The sequence below is a fragment of the Helianthus annuus genome, chromosome 17 (genome assembly GCF_002127325.2).
Source record: "Helianthus annuus cultivar XRQ/B chromosome 17, HanXRQr2.0-SUNRISE, whole genome shotgun sequence".
Taxonomy (NCBI): domain Eukaryota; kingdom Viridiplantae; phylum Streptophyta; class Magnoliopsida; order Asterales; family Asteraceae; genus Helianthus; species Helianthus annuus.
Genome location: NC_035449.2, coordinates 21,519,066 through 21,531,001, shown reverse-complemented (window position 1 = coordinate 21,531,001; position 11,936 = coordinate 21,519,066).

Here is an 11,936-nt window from a genome sequence, read left to right as displayed (position 1 = left end):
GGTTATCACCAGTTGAGAGTACGTGACGAAGATATTTCCAAGACTGCGTTTAGGACCCGTTATGGTCACTATGAATTTCTCGTTATGCCTTTCGGAATGACCAACGCGCCGGCAGTGTTCATGGATCTTATGAACCGCGTATGTAAGCCTTACCTCGACAAATTCGTGATTGTGTTTATCGACGACATCCTGATTTATTCGAAAAGTCAAGAGGAGCATGAACAACACCTACGCCTTATTCTGGAACTCCTTCGCTACGAGCAGCTGTACGCCAAATTCTCTAAATGTGACTTCTGGCTTCGAGAAGTCCATTTCCTCGGCCATGTAGTTAATAAGAACGGAATTCATGTCGACCCAGCTAAGATCGAATCAATAAAGAACTGGCCTACGCCTAAGACTCCCATTGAAGTTCGCCAATTCTTGGGTTTGGCAGGCTACTACCGCAGATTCATTCAGGGATTCTCAAAGATTGCACAACCCCTCACCATACTCACTCAGAAAGGCATCGCCTACAAGTGGAATGAAGCACAGGAATCTGCTTTTCAGAGGCTTAAGGATAACCTCTGTAGCGCTCCTATTCTTTCGTTGCCTGAAGGCACTGACGACTTTGTGGTTTACTGCGACGCGTCTATTCATGGGCTCGGTTGCGTGTTAATGCAACGCGAGAAAGTTATTGCCTACGCCTCACGACAACTCAAGACGCATGAAAGAAACTACACAACGCATGACTTGGAACTGGGAGCAGTGGTTTTTGCTCTTAAGATATGGAGACATTACCAGTACGGTACCAAGTGCACTATTTACACCGATCACAGGAGTCTCGAGCATATCTTTAGGCAAAAGGAATTGAACATGCGACAACGTCGATGGGTCGAACTCTTGAATGACTACGAATGCGCCATCAAATACCATCCGGGCAAGGCCAATGTCGTGGCAGACGCCCTCAGCCGAAAGGACACTATACCAAAGCGCGTGCGAGCATTGCAACTTACCATTCAGTCTAACCTCCCTACCCAGATCCGAAATGCTCAAGTTGAAGCATTGAAACCGGGAAACATCAGGGCTGAGTCTCTGCGAGGGTCGAGGCAGCGACTGGAACAGAAGGAAGATGGCGCTTACTATGTAACAGGGCGCATTTGGGTCCCTCTCTATGGAGATTTACGTGAACTCGTGATGGACGAAGCCCACAAGTCCCGCTACTCAGTACATCCTGGTTCGGACAAGATGTACCACGACTTGAAGACTACATACTGGTGGCCTGGTATGAAGGCCCACATCGCAACATACGTCAGCAAATGTTTGACTTGCGCGAGAGTCAAGACAGAATACCAGAAGCCGGCAGGCCTACTCCAACAACCAGAAATCCCGAAATGGAAATGGGAGCAAATTTCCATGGATTTTGTTACAGGACTACCTAGGTCCCAACGCGGAAATGACACTATTTGGGTAATAGTAGATCGATTGACCAAGTCCGCGCACTTTCTGGCTATTAAAGAAACAGACAAGTTTTCTACCTTGGCGGAGATTTACTTAAAGGAAGTAGTTTCGAGGCACGGGGTGCCAACCTCAATTATTTCCGACCGAGACGCTCGTTTTACTTCGGAATTGTGGCAAGCTATGCACAAATCCTTTGGCTCGCGTTTGGACATGAGCACTGCTTATCACCCGCAAACGGATGGACAGTCCGAACGCACCATCCAGACTCTAGAAAACATGCTTAGAGCATGTGTGATCGATTTTGGCAAGAATTGGGAGAAGCATCTACCGCTGGTAGAGTTCTCTTATAACAACAGCTACCACACTAGTATTCAGGCAGCACCTTTTGAGGCATTGTACGGTCGTAAATGCCGGTCACCTCTCTGCTGGGCGGAAATCGGTGATAGTCAAATCACGGGCCCAGAGATGGTGGTAGATACAACGGAAAAGATTGCCCAGATCAGACAACGCATGGCGGCAGCTCGTGACCGTCAGAAGAGTTACGCTGATAAGCGTAGGAAACCATTGGAATTCCAGGTCGGTGACCGGGTTCTACTTAAAGTCTCACCCTGGAAGGGTGTGGTTCGCTTTCGTAAACGGGGCAAGCTTAATCCGCGATACATTGGACCATTCGAAATTACCGAGAAAGTCGGTAAAGTTGCTTATAGATTGAACCTGCCTGAGGAACTGAGTGCGGTACACAACGTTTTTCACGTATCCAATCTGAAGAAGTGTCTGTCAGATGAAACGCTCGTAATTCCTTTCAAGGAACTAACTATTGACGAACAGCTACACTTTACTGAGGAACCGATTGAAATCACTGATCGAGAGATCAAAACCCTCAAACGTAGCCAGATACCCCTTGTACGAGTCCGTTGGAACTCGCGACGTGGCCCAGAGTACACCTGGGAGCGGGAAGACCAGATGAAGCACAAGTATCCCCAGCTGTTCCCAAACGAAAACCCCAGCACTGAAGCTACAACCGAATTTCGGGACGAAATTGCCAACTAACGGGGGGATGATGTGACACCCCGTTGAAACGCTTTCACTTACGCTAGCTTGACAGTGGCTGCCTTAACTTTCGGGACGAAAGTTCCTAAAACTTGGGGATAATGTGACACTTCGGGTTTTCCCGGACAACCATTTCTGTAATTGATCAACTTGTATTTATATTTATATACTATTATTAAATGAAAATCGGTGAATTATCGTTACGTGTTCATTGTTGAGAAAGTGTACGTATATATGTATATATATATATATATATATATATGTATAAGTGTGTATGTGAGACGAGCCGAGACCCGACTCGAGACCGCTTGGTCTCGAGTGAACAGCAAGTGTTGGGCCGGTTAGGGCCTTGCGACCGAGAACCCAACCCGGAAACCCCTAAGCCCACTCGTGTCATTATATAAACCAACCCTCCCCTCCCTTAACCATTTTTACAACACTCACCTTCACTCACTCCTTCTTCCTCACTAAAACCCTAAAAACCTAAGAACTCTAGCAACCAAAACCATCTCCTTCTCCCTCTTCCTCTCTCGGATCAAGTAGACAAACGACAAGGAGGATCGGCCGGATCAATCTTCACCTGAACACCCCTTTTCTTACACCTCGAGTTAGCCGGTTAGTGTTTTCTTGGCTTGAATGTAATCCTCATTATTTTGTGCTTGATTATGCTTGTTGATGATTGTTTGGCCATGTTTTGTGTGAATAAAAAACATGTGAAATGGATAACCGGTTAGCATGTTTATGTTCGGAATGTTTAGATAGAATGAATATTCATGACTTTGGTTGAATGGTTAGCATCCGTTTATGCTTAAGAACCGAGAATGATAATGTCTATTATGTCCGTTTATTGTTGTGATGTTTAGTGATAAAATGTGTTCTAATATTTCTATGAGGGATTCGATGATTTTGTTATCCGAATGATATTAAAGTGATGTTAGGGATTGAATGTTCATGAATGATGTTGAATGTTATTTGAATATGATGAACAACTTGAATGTCATATAAATATTTTCAAATATGCTTTGTTTGATCTGTTTGTGCACATTTTAGACAAGAAAACATGTTAGTGGATATAGTACACAATTTGCATGAAATTGCAATCCTATTGGTCAGTACATTGCAGGTTCTAGAAGAATTGTTGTGCACGTAATCACGGTTGCGAGTCGCAACCTTTGGTTGCTACTCGAGACCGCATCAAGTCTTGTCGAGATCTCCCGGTTGCGAGTCGCAATCAACGCGCATCGAATCCGGTTGCGAGTCGTAACCACTGTTGACAAGTCGGAACCGCCGGTTGCGAGTCGGAACCTCTGGTTGCGACTCGTAACCAAAACGTGATGAACCGAGACCTCGGTTGCGAGTCGTAACCTCGGTTGCGAGTCGCAACCACCCTTGTCTCGACTGGGCTATTTTGGTGTTATTGGGCTTTGACTGTTGGGCTTTCTGTTGACTGGGCTATGTGATTGTATGTTAGGGCTGACCCAATAACCCAACTGTTTGTGTATGTTATACGTGTTTGCTATGTGTATTGCCATACGTGTTCGCTATGTGTTTACTTGTACCCGACTTGACCCATACTTGGTAACCATGCTAGGACGTGGTGACCAACATACTTGACCGGGTAAAATATCTACCGAGCAACCCAAGGTGAGTTCACAACTTAAAAGCATGCGTCCCGGTGGTTTGGGACACGAGACTAAAACAACCCTATCCCCTTGTAAAGGGGATACCATTTACATTCCTTCCCTAGTTACCGGGAACAAACTTACTTTACCTTCCCTTGTATTGGGAAACCTTTTAGTTAATTACTGTTTATACGGAATGCAACCAAACGGCACTAAACGCAACTCTATCACTCAAGTCCCTACTACATAATACCGATTAGTCGCCGGGGCCAGGCGAACGGGTTATTAGTTGATAGCGCTATTTAGGTTTTACCAACCTCACACCGTGCCATGGTATGGGATCGGTCGTGAACTAATGTACTCAGGCATCCGTCAATGATGATAGAACATTGACATCGGGGCATCCTGCGGAAACGCAAACGGTTACCTAGTGTTCGGTATTGGAAAAACAGTTTAGTCGCTAACTTTTGGGGTAGCTCCCCATGGCATGTATAAATGGATAAATTAACTGGTGAAACAAGTTTTTGGTAATTAAAACTGGACAACTAGTGAACTCACTCAGCATTATTGTTGACCCCCTTACTGCATGCTTTGCAGGTGGCCAGTGACTGGAGCAACTGCTTGGGATGTGTAGTGGTCGTCTGCCCGTGTGTTGGGCATTTATCATGCTTACCTTATGAACATTGTTTAAAACTGTTTATTTATGCTTCCGCTACTTATTACTGTTTGAACTTGAAACCTTAAACTCTGAACTTGATATTTGCTAATCTTATGGTTAGTAAGTATTACTTTTGTTAACAATTTAATTAGTCAGTATAATTGGTGGCTGGATCCTGGTCAGTCACACCCTCGAAGCGGGTGTTATCCGCAGGTGGAATTTGGGGGTGTGACATATTCAAATTTGTCAAACAGATCAATAAATACGTGATTTCTGAGTTGACTTGAAGCGAAAAGAATTTGTTGAGACTTGTGAGTCAAGCATTTGTAAAGTATTTTTTTTTGAACGGCAACATTTGTAAAGTATTGGCAATAATCGCCCACGTTTCTATGCCTTGGCTGCCAAACAAAAGTAAGTAGTAAAATTATCCGCGTGTTGCGGTGGAAATTCGGTCGACATCAGTTTGGTTCATTACGATATCAATACGACACCGACAATCGATATAACAACTCAAAGAAAACCCAATAAATTAAGTCAAAAGATACCTTAATTAAGGTTTAGGGGTCATAAATTACTAAATGGAAAAAAAAAGCAAAGGGTATACTTTATAAATCGTTTTCTTTATTTTTAAAACTAGCTTAAGACCCCGTGTGTTACACGGGTGGCCTCAAAAAAAATATATATTATTTAACGGTGTTTTCATAAATCTTTTAATGAAAGATTTGTTTCGGTATCTATACTATAATTTGAGACCAAAACTTACTTTAAAAACTTCTAGAAAAACAATAGAGTTTGGCTATAGATCGACAAACGTTGATGCACAATGAGTTGTGTACTATATAAAAAAAAGAGGTTTCATCAAGATTATTCAAAGAAAAATTTGATCCGTTTTCTGGACCGGTTAAGAAGTGATAAATGTAACATTTATATATATTCTAAGTAGAAATGCATATTCAAACGATTGTGTTTGATTTCAATGGAATCTTGACACCCCATTAGCCTATTTTGGTATCACTGCAAACTCATCAAGACACGCAACATAATTACTGAAACACAATTGTTTGATATATGCAGAACGCTAGTACTTAAGACTAAATAAATATAAATAAAAAACATATATTACTATTTTAGCCTTGTAAGTGGAAAATAACTAACTTGCAAAACGTTTAAAGAAATATTGTAACGCCCTGTGTTTTGTACTTTCTATTTATAGCTTGTCTTACTCGTGTTGCTAATTTTGGAAGCTTTGTATCATTGTACTCGTTCCTTCTAGTACTCGTTGTAAACTCGAGATTTTGATCATGAATGAAAACTTGCATTTCCTTGTTACATACTATACATACACCATAATACGATTAATCATGAGATCATTTGATACTTCTTTGTGATACTTACAAACATATGTTGAACTTGTAAATATGTGACATATACTTGTTACTTACAAACATGTTACATACTTGTACATTACACTTTTTGCCTAGTTAAATCATGTTTTATTTCATATTTCACCTTGTTACAAGTTAGGGGAAACATTGTTGCATATTATTACACAACTTAACTAATAAAATTACTCATTATAATGTTTTAAAAAAAAATAAAAAACTAAAGAAACATGGCAGCCCAAATTCAGCAAAATTCAGCCCCATATAGTTGGGTTTTGTGGGCTAGTTTCAAGGTGTAACCCCTTCTAAACACTTCCAAAGCCCAACCCATTGAAACCCTAATCCTTCCCCCTATAAATACCACTTATAACCAGCCTCCCTACCACTTTTGCAACACTAAAAACTCTCAAAACATCCTCCAAACCGTAGCTGAAAGCAAAGGTTCGAGTAGATTGACACCCCTTCACGAAAATGAGCATAACTCACTCAATTCTTATCCGATTCACTCGATTCTTTTTCCTACTTGCTTGTATAATCATGGGGTTCGATTCCTAGACTTCTCCTTGGAGAAATCAGACCTGGAAATGCCCCGAAATAGTCCATAAACTTTCTGTTTGTTTTTATGTTCATCAAAAACTTGTTTAAATCTATGCAACTTGTGTCCAACACATCTCATACCTATGTCCTAATGCTTACAACTTATCCCATGGTTGGTTAAGCTTAAAAACAAGGTTGAGACATCTAAATCAGAGGTTAAAACCTCATAAACTTTCTGTTTTTAATTAGGGTTTTACCCACAAGTAATGTTCAAGTGTGAAACTTGTTGAATGTGTGATGGTTGGATTAGCTTGGGCTATCCTTCATAAGAATCCACTCATTACTTGATGTTTTGCTATAGATTAGTTGTTGTTAATACCTTGATACTTGTATGTTCATGACCCTCCTTGTTGTTTATAACAACAAGTGTAGTGGTGAACAATAGAGGTGCCTAAATGGAAGCTTGTTCTTCCTACCTCATGTATGTATTCTATGACACAAAGAGGTACCTAAATGGAGACATTAATCTCCTACCTCATGCTTGAATCATAAGACTTGTAAACTATATAATATCTAAGTTATTCTATATGTATACATCTAAGTAACTAAGACTTGATGATGACTTAATAGTTATTTGTTAAGTGGACGTTACATCATCTATGACCATGCCCTTGTTACGACTCTAATGGATCTTAGAATCCATGAAATCATACCAACTCTTTTGAGTTTCAATAGTGTCAAGAACAAGAGTTATGCGTACAAGATGATTATTTTCACCTATGTTACTTTCTATATATTAAAAACTCCGAATCTATAATCTTCCGTTATACGCCAAACTCACACACCTACGTTTCCTTGTGTAGAAGGACAAGGTGCTCCGAACTAATTCATCTACAAACTTGCTCTCGGAATTTCAAGTCACCACTTGTAAACCGTGAGTATACTCGTATTTCCCCCTTTTTACTTTTACCACTTTTGGGGTGTAACATGTTTACCTATTAACTTACACATGAACACTTTGTTAAACACATGAACGTTCCTATAACATGCTTGTATACGTGATGACTTGATACTTTAAACTTGGGTTATTCTTATGTGTTGAACTTATCATTAACTTCGTACGAGCCAAACCTTGACATATGTAGCGCTATAGGATTAACGACCCGCCCGTAAACTTGAGGTTATGTCTTGAGCATATTGCGTTTTCTTGGTTTGATATGTTAGACACATGCCATATTTAAGGTTTATCTTGAATCATATGCTTGCCATGAGGAATTGATCACACTTTTTAACTTATGCTATGTACGTACCAAACTTGTATACTCGCCTTTGCTTTTGCATTGAATTGTATTTTTAAACATGTTACAGGTTGATGATGATGAAATGAAAACGGATAGCAAAGATGCCTAAATACTCACTTAGACGTTTAGGTTTAAAGTGTTGTATCAATTTTGTTTATGTTATGTTGAACAATGTTGTTATTTGCTTTTCTTGTAATGTTTTGACATTTATTTTGGAAATGAAATTTGGATTATTAAATTATTGTCACAAATAGCGTTATGATGTCTCGAGCAATCTTCACACTTCGTCTCATCCCGATGTTTCCGCCATTGGTTGGGGTGTGACAGATTGGTATCAGAGCCATAACTATAGGGAATTAGGAAACTTTTGCCCTAGTCTATAGTTTTAGGAACTTTGTCTCTTATTTGTTGTTTAAAACATTTGTGCTCTATCTTACATGCTTCCTAGCTACACTTCTTGTTAATAAATTTATGTGCCTTTCCTAAGGCTAACACGAATACACTTTTGCTATTTTATACTCTTGTAACATCAACGAGACAACTTTACCAAAATAGGCGTGAAACCCACAATTTGGTAAACGACTCTCACTCTACCTTTAATCTATTTTTGCACGAAATTTCACCATTAAGCTAGGAGTGACATCCACAACTTAATGGTAATTTCCATTTCAACTCTAGTGGACCCTTGTCAAAGTGTCAAAATTTTATTTTGGCCGACAAGTACCAACCACATTTAGGGTACGAAATCGTCAAGTTAGGGGTGAAACCCGCATCTTGTCGATTAAGTCCCATTCCTTGATTTTTTTTATTCTCGCCAAAGTCCCGAATGTTCCAATCATTTAGAGATGTGTAGTAACCGGAAGGGTAAGATACCGTTAATCGCTTCTCGACGAGAGTATCTTACTTATAGGCCAAAGCACAATATCTCTAAATCGAAAGGACTTTCGACCCACTTTGGAATTGTCGACGTTTCTCTACCCGAAACATTCCTATGTTTTATTGAGCCTCTCTTTTATGTATCTCAATTTATATGTGATTTTATACTTGAACGTTCATTCATTTCGAAATGTCGTTTTAATCATGTCGCACATTATCGCAATCACAAACAATAATAATTCTCATGAACCAACTAAATTTATATTTTCCTATTCGCAACTTATGTGCTATACATGTTGAATGTGTGTTGGAAACTTATGCTTTATGTGAACTTTACTTGGTACTTGAACATCTACTTGCTTTGCATACACAAACCTTGTTTTCAATTAATGATCAAAGTCTCATCCTTTCCCTTCTCTTTCAAATCTTTTAGATGTCTTCTAGTTCATCTAAGAAACTCAAGTCAAAGAAGGGTTCGACCTCCTCCGCCATGTCCCAAAAGGATTGTATGAAGTTTATGGCTAAACAATTTGCAAAGGTCCTACCCGACATTGTTAGCAAGATCCAAACCGATTCACCCCATGGTTCGGTCGACTCAAAGGCCGACAAACCCAAATCGACCTTCCAATTTAAGCACTTCATGGCTTGTAAACCCTTAGAATTTACCGGCAAGAATGGCGCTACCGCCATGATGAACTGGTTTGATGCCATCGAGCTTACCTTCTTGCAAAGTGGTTGCCCTGACGAACTAAGAACCTTGAATGCAACCGGTGTGTTTCGTGAAAAGGCACTTGAGTGGTGGACAACTGAGCGTAACAAGAGAGGAAACGAGGTCGCACACGCTATGCCGTGGGACGATCTCAAACAACTTATGAAGGATCACTTTTGTCCCCCTCACGAACTCCAAAAGTTGGAAAATGAATTCTGGAACCTCACGCAAAAAGGGAGTGACATGGATGGTTTGATTACACGCTTCAAGCAGCTTAGTGTTCTATGCCCTGGTCAAGTAGAAACCGCCCCCAAAACCGTGGCCAAATTCATTCGTTGTGTTGCACCTTCTTTAACAAACCATCTTGCATCTGCCAACCCTCAAACCATTGAAGACGCGTACCGCATAGCTACCGAACTTAACAACAATTGTGTTCTTCATGGAACCTTTGACAAGGTTTCAACAAAGAATGCGCACCAAGCCACCATTGACTCCCCTAATGAGTCTAAACCCTCCCAGCAATCTAAGAGAAACCAAGGCAAGAAGCGGAAGGCTTCAAGCCAAAACTGCGCGGTCGTCACTCCGCCAAACCCACAACCCCTTCAAACTGTGCCTGCTTTCGATGGTGAACGCAAGGTTTATACTGGAACGCACCCAAAGTGCGACAAATGCCGATATCATCACCCCCCAAACGCTCATTGTCGAAAGTGTGACAAGTGTGGCCGGTATGGGCATCTCTCGCCATACTGTCGTATCCCCCCACAGGCCTACCAAAACCAAGCTCTTTTGGCTCCAAATCAAGTCGCCCCTGTGCGAGCATGCTTCACGTGTGGTGATACCAACCACATGGCCAATGTGTGTCCTCAACGATATCAACCACAACAACCTCGACAGCAACAACCACAGCCACAACCCCAACAACAACAACAAGTTCAAGAACCCGCTAGGGGTCGAGCTTTCCTTCTCACCACAGCTCAGGCTCAAAATGCAAACGACGTCATCACTGGTACGTTTCTCATTAACCATGTCTATGCTTCATGCCTATTTGATACTGGTGCCGATAAAAGTTTTGTGTCGTTAGAATTCGAGTCTTTGCTCAAGTGTAAACGCTCTAAGTTGCCAAAATCTTTCGCTGTCGAAGTTGCTAATGGTAAAACCGTCAAAGTCAATTCTGTTCTCTCCAATTGTTCACTAATCCTTAACGATCATACGTTCTCAATCGATCTCATACCTATGCAAATGGGTAGTTTCGACGTCATAGTAGGTATGGACTGGCTTAGGCGAGTTCGTGCTGAAGTTGTCTGTTCTGAGAAGTTTATTCGCTTGCCTCTTCCAAATGGTGATTCTCTACACGTCTATGGTGAAAAGCCTTCTCAAGGCCTTAAGCTTATGTCATGCATCAAGGCAAACAAGTGCTTACGCAAGGGTACCTTCGCCTTTCTCGCCCACATCGTGGAAAAGAAGGATAAAGGCCCAAGCATAAGTGACGTTCCTGTTGTACGTGACTTTCCGGATGTATTTCCCGAAGACCTTCCTGGTCCTCCTCCTGCTCGTTCTGTCGATTTTCGCATCGATTTAGTGCCTGGCGCTACGCCTGTCGCTAAGTCCCCCTATCGTTTAGCACCCTCTGAGATGCAAGAGCTCTCGAGTCAACTTCAAGAGCTTCTTAACAAAGGCTTCATACGCCCTAGTACTTCTCCTTGGGGCGCTCCCGTTTTATTCGTCAAGAAGAAAGATGGCTCCTTTCGTATGTGTATTGACTATCGTGAGCTCAACAAGCTTACTATCAAGAATCGATACCCTCTTCCTCGCATTGATGACCTCTTCGATCAATTGCAAGGCGCAACCTGCTTTTCAAAGATCGATCTTCGTTCTGGGTATCATCAACTTCGAGTACTCGAAGAAGATGTGCCTAAAACCGCCTTTCGTACGCGTTATGGTCATTATGAGTTCGTGGTCATGCCCTTTGGTTTGACCAACGCACCTGCTGTCTTTATGGACTTAATGAACCGCGTGTGCAAAGCATACTTGGACCGTTTTGTGATCGTCTTCATCGACGATATCCTCATCTATTCCAAGACGCAAGCAGAGCATGAGCAACACTTGCGCCTTATTCTTGAACTCCTTCGTACTGAACACCTATATGCCAAATTCTCCAAGTGTGAATTTTGGTTACAAGAAGTTCAATTCCTTGGTCACACTGTCAACAAACTTGGTATTCACGTTGATCCCGCAAAAATCGAAGCTGTGAAAAATTGGGTCGCACCTAAATCTCCGTCCGAAATCCGTTCGTTTCTTGGTCTTGCTGGTTACTACCGTCGTTTTATCTCCAACTTTTCGAAAATCGCTGTTCCTTTGACCTCC